At 41.4% G+C, this 27,671-nt stretch overlaps 1 protein-coding gene across 3 annotated transcripts in view; it reads right to left on the bottom strand.

The window, feature by feature from the left end:
- Positions 1–27,671, bottom strand: part of PLXNB2 (plexin B2) — a 256,734-nt gene that overhangs the window by 225,348 nt on the left and 3,715 nt on the right. For all 3 annotated transcript variants that reach the window (XM_027894893.1, XM_027894891.1, XM_027894892.1), the window contains exon 2: positions 21,281–21,383. The gene's annotated coding sequence lies outside the window, so the exon portion shown is untranslated. The remainder of the gene's footprint in view (positions 1–21,280; positions 21,384–27,671) is intronic.

Genomic DNA, 27,671 nt, shown 5'->3' on the forward strand with positions numbered 1-27,671 from the left:
TTTTTTTTTTTTTTTTTTGTGTGTGTGTGTGTGTGTGTGTGTGTGTGTGTGTGTGTGTGTGTAAAGCTTCTTAGAACTGACATTTCAAACAGAGCCAGGCAACTACCAAAGAGACATGTCTGGTCCAGTGAAGGCAAGTCCCTGCAATCCAGCTGCCTTGAAGATACCAACAGTAGTTTTAGCAAAGCTAAGGATCTGTAGCCTAAGAGCAGCAAAGGCATGAGAACACAGGGAGTACAAGGTAAAAGGATAAGGGGAGGGGGGTGTCATGCTATTTAAAATAACTGACACCTAAGTTTCTATTCATTGTGACATCTAAATTTCTATTCATTGTGGCACCTAAATGTGTGTCCTCAGCCCACTCAAATCGGAGGATACGGGTGTAGCAGGAGCTCTGTTACAACCTGGTGCGTGACCCCTGGGATGGGATGCCCTTGTGTACAGTGAGTCAGACGGCAGAAACACTTTGGTCAGCCCGGATACATCATTTCCCACATGCAGTAGGGACTTCCAGTACTGGGGATCCTGCACCACTTAACCAGGAGAGGAGAAACAAGCCCTCTCATTAACCCCAGTAAACATGGATCTGTCCTACACTTTGGGTGGTGACAGCAGTAGCTTAGGCCCGTCAGAAAGTTATGAAGGAAGTGATCAGAGCACATTACCACTATTCGCTTTGGTGAATGGTGCTGTGGTTTCCAATAGATGTGCCAATACCAAATATCTCCAGAGCAGTGACTCAGATGACTTGCTTCTCACGACAAAAAAAAAAGAAGCATTAAGCCAAATACACATGGAGCATCCCCTTGTGCTCTTATTTGGATTTATTTTCACCTTGTGATTTTTGAACAGCTATGCATTTTTATTGTTTTTGTCTTTTGCTACAGCTTTTGAAATGCAGGAATTCAATTGAAAGCTGGAATTATTACAATGTAACTCAGAAGAACTGTGCTTAAACAAAAAATACCCCATGAAATACTCATGGAAGAATTTATAAATTCATGGAAGAAGTTAGACTTTAGATCATACTTAAGTGATGCAGCAAAAAAAGGTGAAAATTTAACATATGTATCTGGAGGTAAATAATTAGATAGGTTTGCAGCTTTCACTCATGTAATTTCCTAAATGCACTTGCCCAAGCATTGCTCAAGATCACGTTGATCATCCTGGCAAAAAGGTCAGGATTTCCAAGGTTGGATTAGATTTACAGTCTCTCTCAGAAAAAGTATAAATCAGGAAAGCCCAAGTACTTAGAATTTATTTTATTTTTCTGGAACAAAAGGTCCAAGCAGAACATAGCTTTGCAGTTCCTTACAGTAATTTAAACACTATCACAATATACAATGTAAATACTTCAGTTATAGCCCCATATTTAGAATAATGTTCAAAAAGCTAGGAAAACTGTTATTGCACTCAGATAATGGTTAATTCTTCCATCTTGAAGAAAAAAAGTAGGTCTAAGAAGCTAAATGAGTAGCACATGATGAAAGTAAACAGACTTTTAAAGGAGCTGGGTGAATTCTCCAAATTCATTTTTGCCATCTGGGATTGACTTCCATCACTGCACTACAAGAGCTTCATTGGAAAGGTGTTATAACAATATTCCAGAAACAGCAGCAGAACATAGGTTTTCTTTTCTCTCTTGAACACAGCTTGCAACTTATCACACATGGAGATGAGCAGGAAAGACTCCATCTTCCTACAAAAAGCCTACCTGCAATTTTCTTTTTCAGTTTCATACAGACATAGAAGACAAAACAGATTACCCCATGAATGAACAAGCAAACTAGCTGTCAGTCAGACTAGGCAATTTTGGTACAAATAAAGAAAAATTACTGCAAAATACATAGTTTGATATGCTGACAGAAATCACTCCTGTCAAGTTGTATCAATATGCAACGACTTGCAGGCTACTCCAGGTGTGTTACTTCCCCAAACTTCTATTTCGCTCATGACTGTAAATGCTGAACTACATTTTTCTTATGTTCCCAGTACAGGGTGGTTGGGTTGTTTTTGGTATGATTCATAATCAGCTGCTTTGAAATCTTATTTTTGCACCCATGACTGAAGTGAATGTGTCATTGTCACTTGGGAACAAGCAGCAAAAACCATGAACAGGAGCATGTTCAGCACAGTGAGCTAGGCCAAATATTTTTGGATCTCTGTCTTCCAGCTTTACTAGAATCATTGCAAAGTTTCTCCCCTAGATCTTACTTTCTGCTGCAAACTCCTACCCCTCGCTGAGAACCCAGAAGTGGTTGTGCCAATTCAGCCTTTCATTTTAATTAAATCTAAAAATCAGAAGATATTTAACATTATTTTATACTGCTTAAAGCCAGTAATTGGACTCCATGTGCCCCTTATTTTTGCAGCCAAGGGCATAATTTTGGCAGTTTCTCATAGCTTTTGTTCACAAGCGCCGAGTATGCAGATCCTTCAAGCCAATAGGGACACAGCTAACAGATGCTGGGAGAGGATATTATGGGTGGTTTTTATAAGGGCTAGGTTCTCTCTGGCTGTTAGACAGGATTCCTCACAGAGGTGAGCCAGGAAGAACTAGTACCTAAGTAGAAGCTCCTTAGCAAGGCAATTACAACCCAGCTAATACCCACGTGTTCTCCAGGACTACGATAAACTCAGCTCCAGCATAGGGTAAAATGAAGTTACTGGAGAGGAACTCAGGCACAGGTACTGCAAATCTCATTCAGAGTACAAGCACTTTCAGCCTTGGCCCCTCTCCAGCTCCACCACAGCACAACCATTTCTACTGATCTTGTGACCCACACCCCACAAGAAGACTCACTGTATTTGTAGATATGGCCTGATCTCGATCACTTTGTTTGACTAGGAAAAAAATTAGAGTGATTCAGCTATAGCAGTGTGAACACCGTGGACAAGGGACACGAGGTTCAGCACTGCTGTCAGCCCACGGGAAAATGTCCCCAGCTATGGGTCTGTGCCTGCAGCCCTGCCAGCAAGAAGTTGGGGTCAAAGTCCCACTGGCCCATGGAGGTCCATTGGACTCTTTTACCGGCTTTTAGCAAGTAGGCAGCAACTTTGGGGAGGGGTGGAAGGCCCAGCAAGTACCTGGGGAAGGATGCCACTACACCTTGCTAATCATCCAGCAGCAAAGCTGGTTTGGGGAGCTGCCTCCTTCCTGCTGCTGCCACCCCCATGCCTCCCTGCCTGTACAGGAGAGCTACCACACCTTTTCCCTGTGCTAGTTCAGCTGCTTACCTAACCACAGGCAAGCTGGGTGTGCATTCACACATGGAGTTTAAAAATAAAACCTCCAAAAGAGCACTGTGTTCTTTATAAAAACCCAAACAAATCGCCCCCAAATCAAAACATCTCACAGGTCTAGCACAAAGCACAGCCCTGCCAGAAGCTGAATCAGCTGGAGAGGAAGCAGCACCCACCAGCTGCAGAGAATGAGGGAGGGAGGCAAAAGGAATTGGAGGCAGGATGGAAACCACTGAACTCCACCCCTCCCTATAAGGAAAGAGGAAGAACACTCAGGTTGAAAGCTGCTTTTGCAGACAAAGGACAACTATAAAAATATTAAAGTCTCTTGAAGGTAACCCCACCAGCTTGACACATGCTTCAACATAATGCATGTGCCCCGCCAGCAGCAAGCCTCCATCATCATGACATACACGCAGTCCCACAGTACCTGGGACATCCAGACACCTGGCTACGAAGGCTGCAAAGCTGTCCAGGCCCTGACCTTATTGATGGCCTCAAGTCCACTGCTAGTAAATAAGGCATGTTTTTATTTACCTTTCATTTTTAAGCATTTAGATTTAAATTGCTCTACCTTCTCAAGTTAATCGAAGGAACAGGGAATTCTTTTAAGAAAATGCTGACATTCCCTCTGTCATTAGACTCCAGATACTGGGGATTTAAACTGGGGATAAACTATTTTCAAGACTAATGATAAAGATGTACAAATTTGCATTCATTTACAAGACAAACACACATCTCCCTCTGAAAACTCCTCTCCACACCTGTCAAGCAAAACCTCTTGCAAACACTGACACATTTCCCTGTGCCTCCACACCTTGCTCACACAAGCTTCCTTTAGCTCCCAATAGCAACCAGTCAAGGGACTTTTTAATCCCACCTCCTTGCGGCTCAGACTCTGCCACTAGAAAACTCCTACCTGTCAGTAGTGCAAAGGTCAAGCCAGTGACTAGTGGTGTACTCCAGAGGTCAATACTGGGTCCACTCCTGTTCAACATCATCATCCACCATCTGGATGATGGGACAGAGTGTACCCTCAGAAAGCTTGCAGATGACACACAACCAAGAGGAAGTGGCTGATACACTAGAGGGTCATACTGCCATACTAAGGGACCTGGAGAAAAGGGCCAACATGAATCTCATGAAGTTCAACAACGAGAATTACAAAGTCCCACCCTAGGGGGAACAACCTAAGACATCAGTATATGCTGAGGGCCATCCAGCTAGAAAGCAGTCTGGCAGAAAAGGAGCTGGGTGTCTTGGTGGACACCAGGTTCAACATGAGCCAGTGACGTGCTCTTGCTGGAAAGAAGGCCAGTGGTGCCCCAGGCTACATTAGACTGAGTGTTCCCAGTAGGTTGAGGAGGTGAGGCTGCATCTGAAGTATTGTATCAGTCCTGGGCTCCTGAGTACAAGAGAGACATGAACATACTGGAGAGAGTTCAACAAAGGGCCACAAAAACAATTAAGGGACTGGAGCACCTCTTCCATGAAGAAAGCCTGACAGAACAGTGACTGTTCAGTCCGGAGAAGAGAAAGCTCATGGGCAATCTTGTCAATATATATAAATACCTGAAGAGAGAGCGTAAGCAGCATGGAGCCTGGTGCTTTACAGTGATACCCAGTGACAGGACCAGATGCAATGGGCACAACTGAAACATGGGAGTTTTCTTCTGAACATCAGGAGATGTTCAGAACACTTTTTTACTGTGAGGATGACCGAACACCAGCATAGGCTGCCCAGAAAAAATATATAATCTCCATCTTTGAGATCTTCAAAACCTGTCTAGACAGAGTCCTAGATAGCTGGTTTTTGGAGGAGCCACTTGAGCAGGAGTTTTGGACCAGATGACCTTCAGAGGTCCCTTCCAAACCCCAACCATTCTGTGATTCTGTGATCTCAGGAATTAAAGCCCACACCAATTTGTCCCTAAAGGTTATCAGAAACACCCAGAAGAGTTTTAAAGGCCAGAAGTATATTGCCTTTAAGTTCCATATTATTGGGAAAGTCAATAGCAGAGATGTCTTCACTCAGCATTCACCCCCTATGTATCTATTCCTATGAAAGAAAAAGTTACATGTAATATCCAAAGATGCTCTTTTACTAAATATGCAGAAAAGCACCAATGCTTTACTACTTTGACCAAAGCCTGTATGCAGCCTGAATTAGCAAATGAACTTAAATTGTCCTATGGACACTCACAGGTAGGAAGGTTGGGGGAGACTGAAACCTGTGGCGATGTCTATTATAGGCTACTGAGTCTGCTTCCAAATATGTCCTAAAACCACTCAATGCCTGCCTGAGCATCTCGGAGCTAATGATTATTGGAGACCCTAGGAGGTTCTTCCTCATGGGAAGCTGGATTTCTGAGCACTGGGCTCCAGCCAGCCCTGTCCTGTGACCACCCTCCCAGCCAAGGGCATCAGCACCAAAAGCTAAAGTTGGTCCAACAGAACAAGGAGCTTTGTCTGTGCTGAGAAAGGAAGATGTGTTAGGTCAGATCCATTACCCACCTCCCATCATGCCACTGCTACCCATTTTTCTCCACCATCTTCTCGTTTGCAGCTTGTCTGTGCCTAAAGGCAGAACAGTGATCTGCCCTGAGCAGAAAAGAAAGCCGTGAAAGCTATAAACTTCCTAAACATCCCTCCTGCCAACACCTGTCATTTGCTTCTATGTTTTCTATTTGCTCTGTTTTCATTTAAGGTATTATGTGACTCAGACGAGACCTTAACAGCTTCAAAAGAATTCCTGTGTCTGACTGCCTCAGCTTTAATAAAAGTAACTGAGCCATTGATCATCATCAGAAGATGTAGTCTCAGGAGAAAGGATATCATTTGTAAACAAATGATCCTGAGAACACAAACACTCCACCAGCTGCAGATAATAGGGAAACAACACGTGGCTGGGGAGGCAAGAAACCCCCCCAGCACACCAGCAGATCATCTCAGGGATAACAGAGTTGCACCTCTACAAGCAGGCTGGCTAACAAGAACATGCTCTTCCGAAAGGAGGGGGAGGGGGAGAAGTAATTTTCTTTTGCTGTTTTCAAGCCCCAAAAGGCAATTTCATGCTGCTGCCTTAGGATGCGAGCAAGCAAGACTGCTCATCCTTAATACGACCAATTCCATACATTCAGAGAGTGGTTTTTTAGCTGACAGTTTCCGTATACACCCTCACATGCTGCATTTCATGGCTGACCAAAGTGTGAAGTCTGAAGAAGGGAATGCATAACTGCACAGCAACACCTGTGAAAAATCAAACCATTTTCCTTCCCTTACCTTCAGCTAGCTACCAACACGATCAGCCTGTCTGGGATACGAAGCTTGCTTGTACAGAAACAAATTAACAAAGTTCGGCACCATCAATTAGAGCACATAAAAAGTAAAAGATGCTATATAAATGTCCTTGGAAGCATCTGCCAGGTAAAATCACTCATTCTGTAAGAGCAGCAGACCAAATATCTGTAAAAATAGGTATGAAGACTTTTGAAAATACATGCCTTCATAGGCAAGATCAATGTTTCTGATTGGAAAATATAATGGACAACTCCTGGCAAACATTTAACTTGAATACAATGCAGGCTTAGCAGCTGCTGCAGCGAGAATGTAGCAGCTATTGTGCAGTTCCGATTTTTGGAAGGAAATGGATTCCAAAATCGCACCAGATGCCCCCAATTCCCCAACCAAGAGTACTTTTAGCATATTCAGTTTAACACCATCCAAATCATATGGAAGCCACCAAGAATCTGCAGGGGTTTGTCAAACAAGAAGTAGGCATTTATCAAAGAATAGCCCCAGCAAAGCAGACACAGCCAAGGTCCTTTTGGTCTGTGTAGCTTGGTAAGACAGTGCCTCTGAATCAGCTGGGGCAAGTTCCCGCCTTTCCAGAAAACCACTTGGGAAAATCTTCTTTGAAGAAATCATTGTGCTTGGAGGGGGAAAAAAAGAAACAACCTCATGCTATCCTTACTGCTGGGCGAATACATCATGTAATCTAAAGCATGTCAGCTAGCCACCAAAAAGGTCAGCTGAGTTGATGCCTTGAAGCAAAATTCAGCTTGCTTAAGTTCATATGGAGTATGCATATCAGCAGCTCACTTGCTTTGGGGGCTCAGCGTGTTCATCAGCGTGCAAAGGTGCTGAAGGAAAGAAACAGCAGCACTGCCATGTGGTTCTTCAAAAGAAATGCTGTAGCAGTCGGCAAATTCAGGGCTCATCTAAACTCAAAATGCTTCTCTATGCAGTCTAGAATTTCCTTTGAAGTATATATCTGCGAGCACATATGGTCCTGGAGCACATCCACACACATTCACCAGAAGGGAATGAGAGTGGGTGGAATACATAAGACTATCCCTAAGAAAGGGAGAAGGAAGGAGAGAGAATAAAAATCCTAGGCATAAACAAACAGCTGCTACTTCTAGCCCTTCTGGTTGAACCCCCTCTTCCAGCCCAATGCCACTCTGCGAGACGCCTTGTTCAACTTAAGAGAAACAGAGAAATAAAAGCACAAGAGCACGCACTTTTACAGCCCAATTATGACCACTTACAAACTTACTGTAAATCTATTCACTGCTTAACACACCAGGTATATTCAGCAAATGCATTTGCTCAGTGTGTACTCAACGGAGCTTGGTATTCTCCACGTATCTCGTGTGCACGTTCAAGCAATAAAAAAATTAAATAAACCAAGTCTGGATTAGATTCAGTCCACAATAGCAGGGGGAAAAAAGAGTAATTATTGACAGTGGCTTGGTTAAGCTTACAAAAGCTTAATGGAAAAGGATTTTTCCATAATTGCCATCTTTAACCTTTTATCCAAGCTCAGTGGGTACATTACCTAACTCAGCAGGAAGTTTAGCCACTCCACATGAAATTAATAACATTTATGGGCTGACCCATAGCCCATAGCTTTTTAGAACAAGAGCTATGAAGAAGTTTCTGTCTTTCCACCAGGGAACAGTGCATACCACACTTAGCTGCTTAAAACAAAACAAAACAACCCCCTCACCTCCTCCAGCAGGCAGCAGTCTGCTGCTGGGCCTGAGCCTCCCTCTCATGCATACTCAAGAGTAAATTAACCTTATGTACTAATTAGAGAAATAAAAACAAGCATCTCAAGAGCACTGCATCCCATCTGCTCACTTGCCAGTACCTCGCAGGGCAGCAGCCTCTGCACCACCAGGGTACCCCTCTTCTCTCACACAAACGCCCTGAGAAGCACTATGTGCCCCAAACCGGGAGTTTCCCTGCTGGCCTCGGAAGAGCTACCCCTGTGCTCCCAGGCATGAGTCAGCCCATACATTTCTTTGTCCCATCCATCTGTCCATCCACAGAACGGATTGCAACAATGTTGAAAGGATGTGTTTCAAGTCCAGGTGCCTATAAAATGTCTATGAGTGAACCTGCACACCAAGTGAGAGCTCTCAGCCTGGTTTTGTAGTCAAGTGAAAGGAGAACAAGATAAACTAGTTTAACTAACACTGACCCAGTTTTACACCAGAAGAACCAAAACAGACATGAGAAGTAAAAATATATTCCTTAAAAGATACAGTTCATCTGTTTTGAAGTGGCAAGCATGAAATATTTGAGTATCTGTAATAAAATTCTAGATGATGACTGAACAGAGCAAAAACAGATCAGCAACCCAGCTTAACAAAATTGTGTTGAAAACCATTAATAAGAATACAGCACACATGCTTTATAAGATGGTACTCTCCTCAGCATGACAGACCATGAAGAAAACAAGAAAAATCAAGAAGATAAACAAGGCTCGCTGGGAATTGATTGCCACCTTTGAAATTTTAGTGGAATAGTTGGAATAAGAATCTGACTGCGGCTGAACTGAAAAATCACTATGTGTATCTAGATTACTCATCTACTGCTAAACCAAATCAAAGTGTTCTTCCCACAGGCAAGGCTGAAGATTTCAGAAAAGCTATAATTTATAACTCAGGAAAAGTTTAGAGGAAAGCTCTGCAAAACCAAAATGAATTTTGTACCTAATGGGCAGGAAAACAAAGGACAGATGGAACTCCATGTAGCTTGGTACGACAGTAAATACTACACGGCATGCAGGATGCGACTCAGCCAAGAAGCTGATGTGCTGCATTAAAGAGTTCACCTTACTCATGTTCCAGCCTTCCTTTCTCTGCAAATCATGGTTTTAAACTGTTATATAGTAGCAGGAGCAGGTTTAAAAAAAATTTAAAAAAAAAAAAAAAGAAATAAAAAAAGAAGGTAGATTTTCAGCAAACCAAATCTCTATTGCAATCATCATTAGGAAGCACTATCAATACAGTTCAAATAGGCAATCCTCCTTAACCTTTCTCGTCATTAGGTAGCAAAGTCACTTACAGGAAGTGCAGAAAATGAGTGTGCAAGGTACAGAAAAGCACCACAGTATTTCTGTACAATTTGTTTTGCAGGAGTGATCATGCCTTGGGTGGAAGCCCATTTCTAACAATTTATTTTTCATGTCTGGACAAGGCAATATAACTTCTACCCAATTTAATCTCTTCGCTAATATCCTTAGCTGCTATAGCTGAAATGCTCAAGCTTAACAATAAGGCTAAAATACTCAGAATACTTAAATCCAAGAAATGTGTTTTCTGGCTTCAGTTCAAGACAAGCAGAAGCAATCATCTAAGACACTGTGGACAAGGGAACTGTGGTGACACCTGCCAAGAGGTTACATTGGACTCTACACAATTGCCTACAACTGCTCCAAGCAGGGCACAAAAATCATCTACACAAAGTCTTTAATTGCCAGCGAAGCTCCTCCAAAGGGTCAGGAAGCACCTGGGTACCCCGACAGCTAGCCTTGGCTCCTTGGGTCAGCACTACCCTAAAATTACAGGGACGCTGGGCCAAACCACACCCACCACACACACCCTCCCCGCGAGAATCATTTGCCTGTCACGTTTCCCCCGAGGTTGTTTCATTCTGCTTTCAAGCTGCAGTTCAGTGAACAGGCTGCAATTTACCTCTTCACCCTGACCCTCAAATTTGTTTGGATAAACAGGCCCTCCTTTGTTCCAGACTCCTACTACATTTACACATTGTATTGTAAATCAGCCGGTACAAAGCAAGGCAGGCCCTTGAATGGAGACACTAGCAGTTTTGTTCACAGCAAAATTAAGCAAGTAAGAGGCACAGAACCCCATTTATAACCCTAGTCTGGAAACAATTGGTTTTTAAAAGGTGAGAGGTTTAAAAAAGTTTACTAAACAAACCTAGCCAGTTACAGAGTCTATAGTGAGCTCAAAAACAAGTTCAAGGCTATATAAATTGCCAAAGTAGTGTTATTTCTGAAGAGAACTTTACCCAGTTAGAAAGCTTGCTTTCTTGCTGTTTCAAGGGTCCAAGAATTACTGGCAAGTGATTTAGCTTTTATTGAGTACACAAATAGAGAGAAATTAGTCACAGAGGAAGGGAATGAACTATTTACCATGTCTATTAAAGACAAGAGACCTAAACAGCATCTAGTAGTTGCAGAATAAACATCAGGAAAGACTTCACAGTAATAGCAGTTGAGCAGAGGAATGACAGCTATGAAGTCTTTTCCATCAGAAGAAGAGGTTCAACAAGCATCTGTAATGAATGTCTTAACCACAGCTGATTCTGTCTTACAACAGTATCTGTATACAGATACAACTGTATCTGTATATGCCTTCTTCAGATCCCTCCTCAAACCTATTTTCCATTATTTTAAATGTTCTTTTAAATAAACTGAGTTTGCTGAGAACTCTCCTATGAGTAGATACTGCAGTACAGCTCATCAGAAAAGAGATCAAAACTAACCATTATTTGATAGTGTCCGCACAGGTTTGCTGGAAAATTGTCAGCTCAGTCCCATAACTGAACATGTATTCCAAAAAAAAATAAAAATCTCTCTGATCTGAAGGCCAAGAAGAAATTACATTTTATGTTGTCTGCAGCCCAGAAGTGAGGACTCTGATAGGATCCCATGCAGAAACTTCAGTTTGACCTGTGGAGGATGTAATTCACTGCTGCAGACACCTTGCATTCCTCATAAACATCAAGATTAAAAAAAATTAATCCCAAGTCTGAAACATAAGTTCGAGTGCCAACAATAACTTTATTCCTTTGATTATGTTAAGGGGAATGGGGTCAGAAACATTATAGATTTGGATTTAAAAACTTTTTGCCCTGGTTACAAGAGGTATGTTACAATAAGAAATGTTCTACAAACTCCTTTTGGTACATCTACTATCTGTGGTACCACAAAACCCCACTTTTCAGTAGTTTCAGATCAAAACCAAAGAAAAATCAGGAAATAGAGGGCATGCCTCCATCTGATGTTTCAGAAACCAATGCATCACTGTCCGCATTGTAATTCTGACGTGATCTGAATATCCATGCATACCCCCAGCAGCAAAAGCAGGAAAGGGAAAGTACAAGTTCCCATGCACTCTGGTCCCTTCAGAGGCCAAAGAGTACTCGTTAAGCAAGACAAAGGGAAGCTCAACCTCTGCTTTGCCACCAGCCCCAGCAACACTACCTGAGCATAAGAATCAATACTGAGGTGACTGCCCAAGCTGCTGCCCTTGACCACAAAAAATAAAAAAAATCTGATATAGTTGTGAGCATGGGAATTTTCCCTTAACACCCTGGTGATGCTGGCTCCCATCAGAGTGAGGGAGGGCTGTCCCATCCTCTGTCATGGAAAGAGGCAGTGATGCACCACAGCAGCTGCTGAGAGCACTGGGCACTCCACAGCCAAACCCTTCTCCCAAACACTGCAAATGTCCCTGCCAGAGGAGCACAGTGGTCTGGTACCATGCTTCCCACAAGCCGAGTTCAACCCCAAGCCCCAGTCTGCTTGTGTTGCCCCCTGTGCTCTGTCCCATGCTTCCAGCCCTTCCTCTTGCCAAGTGATCCATATTTTATCCTGCTTCTCTTCATCTTCAAGCACATGACTAGAAGGTTAATCAGCACTGTAGTATTTTAGTTGCCACCAAACATCACTTGGAGTATGACATGAGCTTTGCTCACTTTCCTCCGTCTCCTGAGCTGCCCTTTCATCTAGGAACAATGTTTCATATGGGGACTCTTCAATTTCATCCGTTTCACCCGAGGATGAAACAAAACATGGAAGGAGCATGGAAGGAGCACCTCACGGCACAAGCGGCACCCTCACCTGAAGCTGGATCTCTCTCTGAGTCAATATGGAAATGCTGTTACAGGAAGTGAAAAGAAGCCATCAACCTACAAGCATATGAGGGTCTGAAAACCCTGTAATTTGTGCCCAGAAGGGAGATTACAGCCCATCTGTCCTAGCCAGAGTACAAAAGAATTCAGAACGATTTGTGCTCCACCTCCTGCACTCCACCTCCGCACCTCCCCTCACCCCCTGCTTAGCCAAATAACTAAAGCAAATACATACAGTCACGTCCCTAACTTGTCGAAAATAATTTGCCCCTCTGTCACCGCTGCAACCCTTGTAAGGGCATGGGCACTGTACTTGGGAAACCATAGGTTATCCAAAATCATCTCCTGGAATCTAGTGTGACACAGGCTTTTCCTGCAGTTTGGTCTGAACCTGCACTGAGGGGCTCGAATTGCTCCATCACCAAGATTTACTTTCCTGCTTGTAGATAATGCTGCTGAAACATATGTAAAAACAAATCCATTCACTTTAATGTTAAGCTCTTGCAGTAAGTATTGAAGTGACACTGCCAGATTAAAGGGACCGTAATATATTTTTTTAATACCCCATTTTAAACTCTCCCTCAGATTATTACCCATGAAAAAGCTTTTAATATCTCTTCTCTGACTGAGGTGCATGACACCTGCCTGCCCTCCATTTCTGCCCCATTTTGGCTCTGGGTACACAGCACTTAACAAGGCCCTCCTGGCATTTTACTAAGTTTTGCTCCAAAGGCAGCAGTGGTGGAGAGTGGGGGAACCCACATGACACCTTCATGACACACACACAGCTGAGGGCTGGGACATGTGCCTGCAGCTTCCCCAGACACACGGTGAAGGAAAACTGTGAGGCAGACGCTGGGAACATGCTGCCATCCCGATAGTAGTACCACCCCAACCTCCCACTACTGGAGCAGCCCTTGATCACAGAAAGCTCTAGTGGCAGCCACCTGGGCAGTGCTACTCACTGCCAGCACAGGATGGGGAATAGGTATTGAAATTTTATGACAGGCAACTCATCCTGTCGCTTCTCATTTTAATAATTTCTTACTCTGACAAGCAGTGGCAAGTTTGACCAAAAGGCTTCTAATAGGAATCACAGAATTGTTAGGGTTGGAAGGGACCTCTGGAGATCATCTAGTCCAAACCCCCTGCCAAGGAAGGGTCGCCTGGAACAGGTGGTACAGGAATGTGTCTGAGTGGGTTTTGAGTGTCTCCTGAGATGAAGACTCCATGACCTCCCTGGGCAGCCAGTGCTCTGACATATTCAACATAAAGAAGTTCTTTGCATTCTTCTATCTGGCATTTAGGTGGAATTTCTTGTGCCTTAGGAAAACCAAACTGAGTCCTGAACAAAGAAAAAGTGCTTAAAAGCTCTCATTGAGTATTGCTATGGTACACACAGACAATAAGAAGCCATTAGAAGATTCTCTGTTTTATCTGTCTTTCACTATAGGGCAAGTAAAAATAAGAGCAAAATCATTTAGCAAAATCTCCTCAAAATCAAAACAAACAACCCTCAACAATATCTAAAGTCACAAACAAATAAATCGGTGCTTTTTTTGTTCTTCAACAAAGGCAGGCAAGAAGAAAGTGTGGCTGCCCCTGCGAGGTCTGTGAATGGGAACTCACAGAAGACAGGACAATACAGACCCAGCACCCGCAAGGTCAATGTCTCAGCCCTGTGCCCAACAAGTTCCTTCAGCTACTCTTGGGTCCTGGTTTCCACATCTGCAGAGTGGGGATAATAACAGGTCTTTACATCACAGGGGTGTTACAAAGATCAATTAGTTAATGTCTGAAAAGCGCTTTGAAGATATAGCAGGTGGTGAGTATTATTATGCAAATAACATGATTTAAGAAAATCACAAGTGCTGGATTAATACTAATCCCTTTGATATTTAAAAGACACTGTTTTTTTCATATTTTAAAGCAGTGAGCATTTATGCTATAGTTTTCCATGGCTGCTGCAACAACTTTTAACCTCTTCTTTTCAAACAGCTCCCCACATAAAACTCCTCTGCAGACATCTTCACAAAATCCAATCCTGGCTCAAAGCTACAAGTAGTGGAAGAAATTATGCATGTTGATTAACTGGATAACTAGATCCTATGTAGGAATATTTCTCAGAGGATAAAATGTCACAGACCAAACTTACTGTAACAAACACTGCAGGGTCTTTCAGTTCTAGGGTGTTTTTTGGAAGCACATTAATTTCATGCATAGAGGCATTTCTAAAACAATATAGCTGCTATTTAATTATGCCATTTTATGTGGTGGAAAAAGTGGAGAAAGAAAGAAGTTATGGTTCATTCACTTCTTCCAAGGCTGCATATCTGAACTGTAGAAAAAAAATTTTAAAAAAATTAATGTCTAATGACCTCATTTGGTGTTTTCACAGGCGATCAGGCATTGCAATGTTTCCTCCAACTTCCAGCAAGTGGCTGCACAACCACTTTTGCTTTAGGTGGACGGAGGGAATGGAGCAGATGGCCACAAGCTAGCCCAGAAATGCAGCCTGCCTGAAAGCTTACCACTCATGATGAGAGAGAAACACAAGTCAACTAGAGAGCTGAGGTGAGATCAGAACAAAGAACCTGAGGGGAGCAGCAACGTCAGAAAACAGGGGGAGCACAGCCAAGATTAGATGTCCCTCTAGTTTCTAGCCCTGCCTTTGCTAGACCTCTCTGTGAAAGCAAGACATCCCAACCAGTGCCTGAAACCTCCCTGTGCCTCCAGGACTTCCACTGCCACGTTCACTTTCTGAAAGGAAGCCTGTTTCTTGTCTCCTGCACCATAAAATGTATTGCAAACCAGCTGGTGCATTCAGTCTAGGAATCTGGACAATATTGCTGTGGTTAAAAACAGCTTAATATTAACCTCCTCTGGAATGCATGTCTAAAATTGATATTAATGAAATAAGATCAGATATTAATATTCTGTCCAGCCGGTTCCTCAAGCTGTGCTGTAGTGTCAAATCAAATCTTTTCCAAAGTCAATATACAAAATACCAACAGAGGATGGCAGGTAGTAAGGACGTGGGAGGAGGCAGAAGAAGCACTTCAAAACTTCAGAAGCTATTATGTTTGCAGCTCCAGGCAGCCATGCTTCCCTTCCTATCCCATCTCCCACAGCAGCCATATTAATAGCTATTCAATACAGTAATAGGATTCAAGCTGTACACTTAGTTATTGTTTTTTTTTTTTAATCTTTAGGTCAATATTAAAAGCATTTGGATGCTCTTTAGGAGGGAAGAATGATTTTGCACTCCAGGAATAGCGAGGCATTTGCAGCATTCCCTAGGAACTCCAGGAAAGGATTTTCTTTACGTCTGCCTGCTCATGACTGATGCGGTAATACTTTATTTTAACCGGACCCAGTTGTACAGATTCACAATTCAATTTTCTTGCGTAAACATGCACTCTGTAATCTCAGTGTGATCTCATTAGTTGAATTTATACAATTTATGTACAAAATAGATCCAAATCACCACCTGAGGGTTACTTTTCAGGCAGGAGGAGACCCTTGAGGGTATCTGAGCTCAAAGTCCTTTGGACACATGATTTGCGCTCCTCAATATGCCAGACCTGGGGAACAAAGCCGAAGTTCTAATTCTGGGCAAGTAAGTACAGCCCCATCCTTCACTTTGCTCTCCTGTAAAATGGCAGCCATCCCCTATCCTGAAAAAGATCTAATGATAGACCTCTCCAGTGAAGAACAACTCTCAAAAGGGAAGATGAGTCAGCATCATGTTTCCTTCATCTTCACAGGGGAGAAAATTAATTTCTCTCTCAAGAGTAACCCATGCCTGCAGGTAGCTTGAGGTTTAGTGTACTTCATGGCCATGCTTTCAGTTAATTCCTCTTTTCTGAACATTTTGAGTTTGCCAACTGTTTACTTGAAGAAAGCAATTTGATTTTCTTGTAATCTGGTATTCAGTTTGAGGTACGCAGGTTAATCTTATTTAAGTAGTCCATAGATATTTATAGCTAAAATTAGAAACAGGGAAAAATATTCCAGTATTCTCAAAACTTTCACATGTGCAGCCCCATCACACCAAAGAGATAAAACCCAACATAAATGGAACCAAGTTTTTTTTATATCCGCTTCAAACAGCCAAATAATATGAAGCGGCTGCCAAATAATATGGCACAACTGCAAGACTGCTCGCATTAGCCAACCTTCCATCACTCAGCAATCTGCTGCCAGGTTTCTCCAGATGAAAGGATGAAAAGTAAGCATACTATCCCCACTATCCTTAACATACAATCTGAAAACAAAACAAAACAAAACAGGCTTGTGATAGAGAAGTAGATAAGATGTTGCCTTCTGTCTGCCCACAAAGCAAGGGGAAAGCCATTCAAACAGCCACTCAGAGGACAAAAAATAAAAAATCTGCACTACTATCTGGTTTGCTGATCTTTGCACAAAGTAAGCCAGAAAGGCACAGTCTATCCCATTGGCTACCACTGCCTTTTCTTCCCCAGAAGATGGGCAGAGAATGGGAATGTGTATGTACTGAAGAGAAAGTTACTCTGACAATTTGTTGTTCATGCATAAAGCTTCTGGGCTGATGATCTCCTGGCTGTGGTATGAGTTACATAAATTTGTAATTGTATTTACCTGGACAGCTTTAACCTCATTAGGGATTCACAGGTAAAAAGCAGATGCTGAATCAAATCTTATAAAGCAGTGCCTGCTTCATGGGGGTTATGCTAAGCTGTAGGCTAACTCAAAGTCTTATCTCTCTTTGGTTTGTAAAGAGGGTATTCATAATTTCACTCAGGAAAAAAAAATATATGTCAATTGAAGTAAGGTTTATTTGAACTAAAGAGCAAAAAAAAAATATGTATAGTTTGGGATGTTTGAGCTCATGCTGCATTGAAGGACAGATATTTAAAAAGAAATTATTCCACGAACACATCATCCTTACATTGTGACTAATATATGTATATATAAATGGCTACAAATTTTACTCAAAGTGTAATATTTCCTCTCCCTCCAGTAAACATAAGAGCTCAGCATTAAATCTGTATTGAAAAAAAAAAAAAAAAAAAAAAGCCTATGCATTCTGGAGACTACAAATACAGCCAAACTAGGCCTTTGCAACTGAGTTCACTGCTTTGCTTTCGGCACAAGAACATCTGAAATACTCCAGAAAACAGATGTTTCCAGAAGATAGACATTCTTTCAGGTGTTTTGAATTAATGTTTATGGTACTCAAGGAATTTCTAAGGAAAAAACCCCCACCTTCAGCAAATTTCATAGCCTTCACTTGGGAAACACAAAGAGAAAGTTTCCATATGACAGGGCATACTTTGCTTTAAAAACACATCAATTGTAACAGTAAAATATATTGTACATATTGTATATAATACATTCAAACTTTTTTTTTTTTTTTTTTTTTTTTTTTTAACAGAGATCCTGTTTCTGAAAATGAGTAGAGGACACTCCATGCATAGAGCTACTTTTATGAAGTGGATAGAAATGTGTGAAGGACAATCACTACGAGTTATTATGATAATGCCCTTTGAGGCATGCTAAGGGAGTAAAATTGCTAATGAAGGACCTTCTTTTGGGACCAGGAGGGCTCCACCTTTCTATTTGTGCTGCCACATGCAGGAGCTTTAAACTGAAGTTATGTTTGTGCTCATGGCCTCATTAGATTATAACTCAACTGTTGATTTGAATTCCTTCAGGCCTCATACTCTTGGGACCTGCCCTATCTCTTTTGGAGGAGATCACATAATGGTTATTCCTCTTTACAGCCACACTAACACCTTGTAGCTAAGCCTCAGGGTCAATAACCTTAGGTCTAGTTTTCATATTTAACAAATTTTTCTACTGCTCCATTGGCAAAGGCTGTTCATATCCTATTACAGGTATTGTACCCTGTGACTGCTGCATACCCATCATTCCATCATCCAGACACATGGCTTCCAAATCAAACCCATAAACCTCATGGCAGCACATGGAAATCCTTCTACGCTTCCTCAAAGAGCCTACCAGAGGCAAGAATCTTCCTCATATTTAGGTAAAATCTGCTTCAAAGTTATTTTTTTACATATGAAGAAAATTCTCTGTATTTCTTTTAGTCTATCCTTGGTATTTTGCTTTTCTTTCTCTGCTACAAGCAATAAAACACTTCTATGTTCAATATATGAATAGTGGAGATTTTTAAAGTCTCACATTTTACAAGGTTTTCCTAAAGCTTGCAAAACATAAATGTCTGTGCAATGGCTCCATACATTAAAACAAAACTCGGGTGTATTAGTCTCCATCTCTCCCTTTATTCATTACTTAAAGGGCTAGGAACCATCCTGGGGATGTCTTGCACTAGGAGGGAAAGTACATAACTAATTTCCTAACTGCTCTGTTTACTTTGCATACCTTGTGGGCAAAACTTGGCAAGAAAGGATTGGAAGCTGTTTGCTTTGAAATTATCACCCCATTTACAAGATTCAAGTCTTTTAAAATGAGGTAAGAGGGAAAAGGAAGTGACTATGTGCATGCTTAATGCTACAGGGAACATTAGCAGTGCACTGGAAGTCACTAGCCAAGAAAGAAAAACAACAGGTACCAAGAAAGCTCTCGCCCAGAGTGCACATGGACATGATATTTAGAGCACCCAGAGAGAAAAAAGGCACTAGCAAGATCTAGGCAAAAGGGTTGTATTTAGTTTAAAGCTACCTCATATTATTCCTACAAATACATGGAAGAACAGGAGCATGGCTGCTATTGAAAGTACAAACTCAACACCCTAACTCTGTTTCCAAAGCCTCCTCTTCCCTGACTAATAGGGCCACCCAGGATGGGACGGGCAGGAAAAGAAGAGAGCTACAGACACAGGCAGGGCTTGATAACGCAAAGAACTTGGCAACAAAATTAGTTTAAGCAGGTCTTGAATCCTTTTTTTTTTTTTTTTTCCCTTGGGCGGGGTGTGCGTGGGGGTTGCCTTCCAGCATCTCAGTCCAACATTGCAAATAACCATGTCTCTGCAGGGCCATGCTGTGAAACACAGCAGAGATGCAGAGAAACTTTTAAATACTTCTTTCAAAGCCATATAACAACTGTATATTTTTATGTCTAATGCTAGATCAGCTCTGCTATCCAGCCCACTGCATAGCTTCACAAAACTGTCATGGTAGCACAACCATGCAGGTACTGGCCAGTGATGGCAGGAACTACTTAGAGCAGAGCTGCTACCAAAGATTTCATATCATTGAATGATGGTCTGTGCCCACTGCTAACCCACTTGGAACAGAAACACTCCCTCCTGTGCCAAGTCATCTCGTGGGTAGGGAGAGCCTGATGTGAAAGTGCTTTGTAGGAGGCTTTGCTCAAGCCAGGAAATCTGGGGATGCAAGGTCTGCTTTTGTATAGGGGCTTTTGGGGAGGCAACGTAGGATAACTTAGAGAATTATCAGGTCTCCACCTTTTCTTGTCAAGGAATGCTGCAGCATCCACTTGCCCTACTTATACCTGACAAAAATACCACTAAAATGTGCTACAGATTTCCCAAAATTCCCCAAAGAGAGGCAATGCCAAAAAAATAAGAACAAAAAAACCCCCAAAACTAAAAAACAAACAAACAACAACAAAAAACCCAAACAAAAACAACAGCAACAACAAAAAAAACCCCAAACTAAAACACAGCAGCAACAAAATTCCCTCAAAAAATGAAAATCCAGGAGAAAGAATAAAATCAGAGAGAGATTAAATTACTTACTAAAGGCAAAACCAAAACCACAATGATGAGATCTCCAGTCAAGAAACCTACAGGATCCCACTGCCCCACTGCTTACAGTAGATTCCATAGATGGCATTCTGGACACCAAACCTACACACAAAGCAGTCCAGACTTCTGCTATTGCAGTAAATATGCCTGTTTCATCTGACTGATGCCAGTGAATTATTAGCGTGGTGTAGAGGCATCTCAGTTTGGGACAGAGACCTCCCCATCCATGCCAAGGTATCGTCCATGAAAGATGTGAGAAAATAGAAGTCTGTGAAAGGTGGGGAAAGGATGCAAGTTGGTAGCCATTTCTGGCCACAAGTTTACCAGCCTCTTCTTTTCCCAACAAGCTAAGGAATAATTAAAGGAACTCTTTAGTGCTGCCTCATTCAAGAGCTCCTAACTTCCAAGACTGCTAAACCCTCTATTGATACCACAGTTACAGTTCAAGCATAATTCGAGTAGATTAATTAAACCACAGACAACAGAAAATACAGTCTGTCTCTTCAAATTATCAGTAGGAGAATATATCATTAAGAGTTTAGTTTCAAGGATGCTGTTTACATTTACTCATTTTACAGGCTTCAGGATCAAAATTAAAAGATAATAACTAATTGCTACAATCAGGAAAAGTAAATTGGAAAGTCCTCCCTGAGTACACCTGTGCACAATAATTTGAACAATGGCAACATATGCAACACAGATTGCAAAAGTGAAGTGGAAAGTGTTACTCTGAGCAATTGAGATACTATGTTTTGATAACTAAGTTAACTTGTAGATGCTTCACGCACACAAGTTACTCAATGTCATTTGACACTACGGGTCCAGGAGTTACAAAAATACACACAAAAAATCACTATTGAAGCAGACAGTATCCAGGACAATTACAAAATAAATGCATTTTCATGCCAGATTATTACACTAAATTTGAAGCTGTAATATTTCAACCTAAACCCAAAGCACACAAACGAGCCCTACACAGCCATCTCTTGTCTCGGCGCACCAAGCCAACCACACTGCAGTGCTCTACATGAGGAACTCCTCAAGCAAGCAGCACAACACAAGCACTACACTTTGGAAGCAGAAATGGAGGTTAAAAAACTCCTCAGTCCAAATGAGTTCTTAACTCACCTGAGCAGCACAGTTGTTGCTAGTGAAAGAGACTTCTTGAGCCTTGGGCTTCTGTGCAAATAGCTTCCGGGATGAAGTGCCTTTTGATGTGTACTTGCTCCTGCTGGGAGAGACACAGAAAAGACTCTTCAGAGAAACACATAAGACAAGGGACTGGGCAATATGACAATCAAAATAAAGAGCTTGTTCAGTGAGTTTATGGGTATCTTAAGCAAGGAATCATTTTTGAACTGACATCTTAAGACATTGCAGAAAATTTCTCATTTTCATCCATATAAATGCAAAAGTAAGGAAGGTGAAATGTATTGATTTTGCACCACATACAGCAAATGAAGGCTTAAAGATGCGACATAATCAACAAACATTAAACCAACAGGATTTTGAAAACAGGACAACAAAATGTATAGGCCAAATAGGTAACTGAAAGACCTCAAAAAAGCTGTCATTAATGAGTAACATTACCATGCAATTGCAATGCTCCTTTTGCAGTTCAAAATGACTGGAATTATGCTCTACATTACCTAGGTGTTTTATTAGGTACCTGGAAATACGCACGTCCTTGATGGTAAAATTACCAGATTACACAGTTTAGTAGTATGATAAACAAAACCAGAAAGCGATTCAGAGAATTAACTCAATTATTTTTCAAACTGGGTTAATTCCAACCAAAACAGTCTTAAGATGTCTGAATGCAGATATATCCATTCAGATATATGCAGCAATTCGGGAGGCAGGTAAGGTTTGCAAATCAGAGGACCACGACCTTAAGAAGCAAGGCAACCAAAAGGGATGAGGTCAACATAGCCTCATAGCTAAGTATGGCATTCAGAGCTTCTACTGTTGTTAGCAGGGCTAATATGGCTTATAGGTGCAAAGATACAAGAGTGAATGGAAATACTGAATGGGGTGGCATGGGGTGTGTGATGGCAAAGAGTGACACTGACATACTGTGCTCAGTTCCATGGCTGATGCTCAAAAAAAGATGTTGAAAATTATAGAACCTGCAGAGTAGAGCTGCAAAAGCAATTAGCATCTAGAGAGGGACAAAAGGATTATGTATAATGAGATTTAAGGATGCAGTCCTTCTGATAAGCCCCTCAGACAACTGACAACTTACTTGATCATCTTTAAGGAAAAAAAATTATCAGCAACAAAAAACTCTTTCATATTTCCACAAGAAGACTTAAAAGGGATGAACAGATGCAAGTCAAAAGTATGGAAGGCTCCTGTTAGAAACAAGATGTAATTCTAAACAAACAAAACCTAATAGGAACCACTCCTAAACATCTAAGTATTTTCAGAGTAAGATATGCTTTAGCCCAAGAATTTGTTTGGCCCATGAACAATAGCCAAGTGAGATGTTCAAACAACTTTGGGATTTGACAGCTCCTCTGACCCTAAATTCTGGATGACACTCTAAAAAACAAAACAAAACAAAAACCACAAACAAACAAACAAAACACCAAAACCTAAAAAACCTCTCAATCAAATAGTAAAAAAAACCCACCAAAATGATATTGCCCTGCATTTTTACCAGTGCAACTGAACACTGAATCAAATGCATAATGGACTGTGAAATGCTTCCCCCAGCTAAATGTCAAACCAAGAAGCCATCTGTTAATAAACATAGATGTCACCTCTCTGGTGTTTTTTCCAATCTACTAATACATAACTCATATCACCATTTAGGGCTCAGAATTACCAAGACAAGGGAAGTCTTTTAAGTTTTTTGTCTCAACAGCTTAGGTGGGCAGAAGGTGGCAATACCTAGAGCACACAGAAGATGCATGTTCCAAGTCATGAAGCCAGCTCCATGGTTGTAGAGTTACTCTTGAAAAACTTCTTCAAAGTATTCACAAAAACACTTTCTGCCTGAGTAAAATTCGTTCAGACAAAACCACTGCCAGTTGGCATGTGTGGGAAGAAAAATAAATATCCCCAAAGTCACCCATTTCCATTGTTATTTTAGGTTTATAATTTACACCCACATGGGTGATGTGCATGCATCACAACCACAACTGCAGTTCACATGAGGTATTACTCAGTTCATGAGGGAAAAGGTCCAGCTGCTGCTGCTGTGAATGAAAATTGCATAGAAAACCTCTTCAGAGCTTTTAAACTACCCAGTAATCCCATAAGACTGGAAATAGAAGAGGTCAAACTATTGCTTTCTTCCTCTTGCAATTCAACAGGTCCAACATTAAGTTTATACCAATTTGTCTTGTAGTGATTAGATGAACATAGCACGCTAAGTTCAACACATGCTGTGACAACACACTAAGGAAGGATAAATTAATAGTCTTCTGATGTATTTAAGAGAGATGTTGCATATTATGGAATTCCAACTGCAATGAGCATAATCAGGTCCATTAAAGGGAAAAGACTAACTACTACAAGCTGAAGGAAACCATAGCTTACTACTGTTAACCATTCCAACTGCCATTTATCTTTAGGAAAGAAGCTTTTTTTTTGTTGTGTATGCCTAGTCTAAATCCAAGCAAGAGATTATTAAACTGTCCTGATTCAGGATGGCAGACCTCACCTTGTATTTCAGTTGCACGCTTCTTACAAAATCAATGTGTTTTATATTTTCTGCCCTCTGCTTTTTTCTATGGTTGCATACATTTAACTAATCGCTATTTTCCTACTGGGCAAACACCAGTTAAAAAACTGGTCCTTCATAAATTCTAAACAGTGATGCAACTAGGAATGTAAGAGCTAGATCTTCTTTACATACAGCTCTTAGATGTCAGAAAGAGATAGGATCTCTTCTTTATCTAGAAGATAAACAAGAGCCCTGGGGAAAAAGACATGAGAGGATGTATTTTTACATATTTAAAATGTAAGTATAGACAGAACTTTAAGCTTGAAATGTGAAAAATCTTGATTTCTGCATCCTTCCTCAGAGATACAGAGGTATCAAATTAACAGTTCCTCTAGATATAGCAAGATTAGTGTCAGGTTTACGAGAGCTTCCTTCAAACCAAATTGACATGCAGACTTAATCCAGTTTAACTAGAAATATGCCTGCCAGGTCTATTCAGCAATTAGCATGAGCATACCCTGTTGTAAAAAAGTAAGTTCTGGGACAATTCAGTTTAAGTGCTAAATATCCCATGAATTTTTATTTAAAACCAAGTTGACCATATACAGTTCCTTTGTACTTTATCTGACAGAGTGCTCCTGACTGGTCTACCTTGAAGGTGCAGCATAGAAGGAGGAAAATGTAAGGGCAAAGATTCTCCACATCTTCCTGGGTTGTTGTAGGATGGAGAAGGCTTTTAAAAAACAAAGACAGAAAGAATGAAAGAAAGGTGGCAAGAAGACCTCTACAACATAAAGAAAACTGTGATTGTCAAGTAATACAAAAATCATTCACTGCAAATTACACAAATCATAGAATCATAGAATATCCTGAGTTGGAAAGGACCTCAAAGATAACCAGGTGTTCTAACACCCCTGGACAACTTCCACTAGAGCAAGTTGTTCAAAGCCCCATCCAACCTGGCCTTGAACACTTCCATGGATGGGGCATCCACAACTTCCCTGGACAATCCATTCCAGTGCCTCCCCAACCTTACAGTAAAGAATTTTTTCCTAGTATCTAATCTAAATCTACTCTCAATTTGAACACACTCCCCCTTGTCCTGTCACTACATGCTCTTGTAAATAGTTTTGCCCTATCTCTCCTGTAAGATCCCTTCCTGGCAGATGGCAATAAGGTCACCCCAAAGCCTTCTCTTTTCTGGGCTGAACAACCCTGACTCTCTCAGTCTGTCTTCAAAGAATAGGTGCTAAAGCCCGCTCATCATCTTAATGGTCCTCCTCTGGAGTAGCTCCAACAGTTCCACAACCTTCTTATGTTGCTACCGACCTGCTGGCAGTGCTTCTTTTGAAAGAGCCCCAAATACAGTTGACTTTCTGGGTTGCAAGTGCATATTCCTGGAATATGCTGAGTTTCTTCTTGACCAACATCCCTGTGTCCTCCTCAGGGTTGCTCTCAATCCATTCTCCACCCAGCCTGTATTTGTGCTTGGGATTTCCCCGACCGATGTGCATGACCTTGCCCTTGGCCTTGTTGAACTTCATGAGGTTCACACAGGCCCACCTCTCAAGCTGTCCACCTGTCAAGGTCCCTCTGAATGGCATTCCTTCCCTTCAGCATGTCAACTGCACCACACAGCATGGTGTCTTTGGCAGGCTTGCTGAGCGTGCACTCAATCCCACTATCCATGTTTCCAATAAAGATGTTAAACAGCTCCAGTCCCAATACTGATGTCTGAGGAACATCACTCATCACTGGTCTCCACTTGGACATCAAGCCATCTACTCCAACTCTTTGAGTGCAACTATCCAGCTGATTTCTTATCCACTGAGTGGTCCATCTATCAAATCCACAACTCTCCAGTTTAGACAACAATGCCATGTGGTACAGTGTTAAATGCTTTGCACAAGTCCATGTAGACGACGTTGGTTGCTCTTGCCTTATCCACCAATGCTCTAACCCCAGTCATAGAAGGCCACCAACTTTGTTAGGCATGGTTTGCTGTCACAAATCACTTTCTTCTTTTGCATATGCCTTAGCATAGCTTCCAGAAGGATCTGTGACATGACCTTGCTGGGCACAGACGTAAGACTGACTGCCCTCACTTTTTACTTGTGGCCCTTAATTAACAAGAAAAATGAGTGAAACACTAGGAATGAGGTTTTAATTGGGTAATTAACTTCTTGAAAAGTCACACTTTGATAGAATAAATCAAAACTACTGAATTCACTTGTTTGCAGGACCACAAAGCAGTTTGACCAAGGGCAGGAGGTAGAAGATGGCATCTCAAAAGTGAAGCTAGAAAGGCAGAAACTTGGAAGCTAACTGCAAAGATGAAGCAAGGTCGGAAGTGTTTCAGAAGGTGCCAGATGAACTCTGTCCACTGATGAGTGCTGAGGCTCCAAAGCCTGGGAAACTCAGCACAGAGCTAATCATCAATCCATGCTGGCGCCAGCTCCCGGAAGCTAAATTGGAAAGAGAAACTGAGTGTCCGAACAAGCATGTAGCTAGTGACCACAACTCTGCTGACACACTCCTGGGAACAAAGTCTGTCCCATGTTATGATGGTGTCAGGCTGAGCAGTTGAGCAGGGGCTGATCATTAGGTTGACCCTGAGATTTCTTTGAATCATTGTTAGTAGTATTTATTTATTAAGCACAGACACTTTGGGACATTATATCAACAAGTAAGTCTTTCCTCAACCACCTGAGATGGAAACTCAAATCCAAAAGCTATGTATTTCCAGAGATTTAACTGCACAGATAAAAATGGACATACTTGATTTTAACAGATAATCAAATTACTATCTGCCTAAAGAAAGTAAGTCTCATCTCCAAAAGACCACCTGAACAGCTTTCCAATCTGCCTAGTTGCTCCAGGGCTTGGGCAAGCATATGTCCTTTCCCTCCTCCATCCATACTCTGCTGCCTCCAGGGGCTAGGACTCCACACCCTCTTTTTGTAGCCAGATTTGAGCAGTTTTATAAATAGAGAGCTTTTTGTACCAATAAAACACTGATGGTTAAATGAAATGTCTGTCTTTAATTTCTTATTTCCACTTTCTCTATGTGAGTTTTGACCAGTTAAACAGTAGGAGGCTAAACCACTTACTATCCATATACTGTTTTTTACTAAAACAAACACCCCCTCAATGACTTCGGCTGTGTGATTTTATTTTATTTCATTTAAACAAGAATTAACTGCTCAGCATAAAATCCAAGTCAGACTTGTACTTATACATACCTCTTAAAGTAATATTCCACTAATTCTAGTTACCCCTGGCTTTAATACAGCTACTAATGCTCTTTTTCTTGTTTGGTTGGGGTTTTTTTCCTAATGGTAGCCATTTAAATAGAAGAGGACTCTCCACTAAAAGTGAGCTTTACAACTTCCCACGGTGCACAGGAAAACCTGCGAGAAAAGCCTAAATAAATATCCATTACTAAGCTGAACTAAAAGATAAAGGTGACAAAGTAGGAGGAACACCACTTTGGGGTTGTTTGTTTATTTAATTCCATATTAATTAGTTAGACTCTCATCTCACTAACAGCTGCGCAGGTGCTAGCTTTACTTCAAGAAGGACCTAGAGTTTGTGTTTGCATAAATCAAGTACGTTTAATCAAGTGCACATTAGCTCATCAACACATTGGATCTGATGAGAAATTGCATAAGTGACAATGCCAAGCTATTTTGGTGAATATTCATGATATCTCTTCAGAACAGTCTGAGTGGAGGAGAGTGAGAACAAAATGACAGTAAAAGAATGGTAGCAATTACTTTTCTAGCAGTTGATGTTGCCATTAACTGCATGCTGGCAAGATCTTAAAGTTGCAAACCACAATTTAAG

Source organism: Empidonax traillii, unplaced genomic scaffold (genome assembly GCF_003031625.1).
Source record: "Empidonax traillii isolate 1590-97213 ecotype Southwest subspecies unplaced genomic scaffold, ASM303162v1 scaffold447:size986111, whole genome shotgun sequence".
Taxonomy (NCBI): Eukaryota; Metazoa; Chordata; class Aves; order Passeriformes; family Tyrannidae; genus Empidonax; species Empidonax traillii.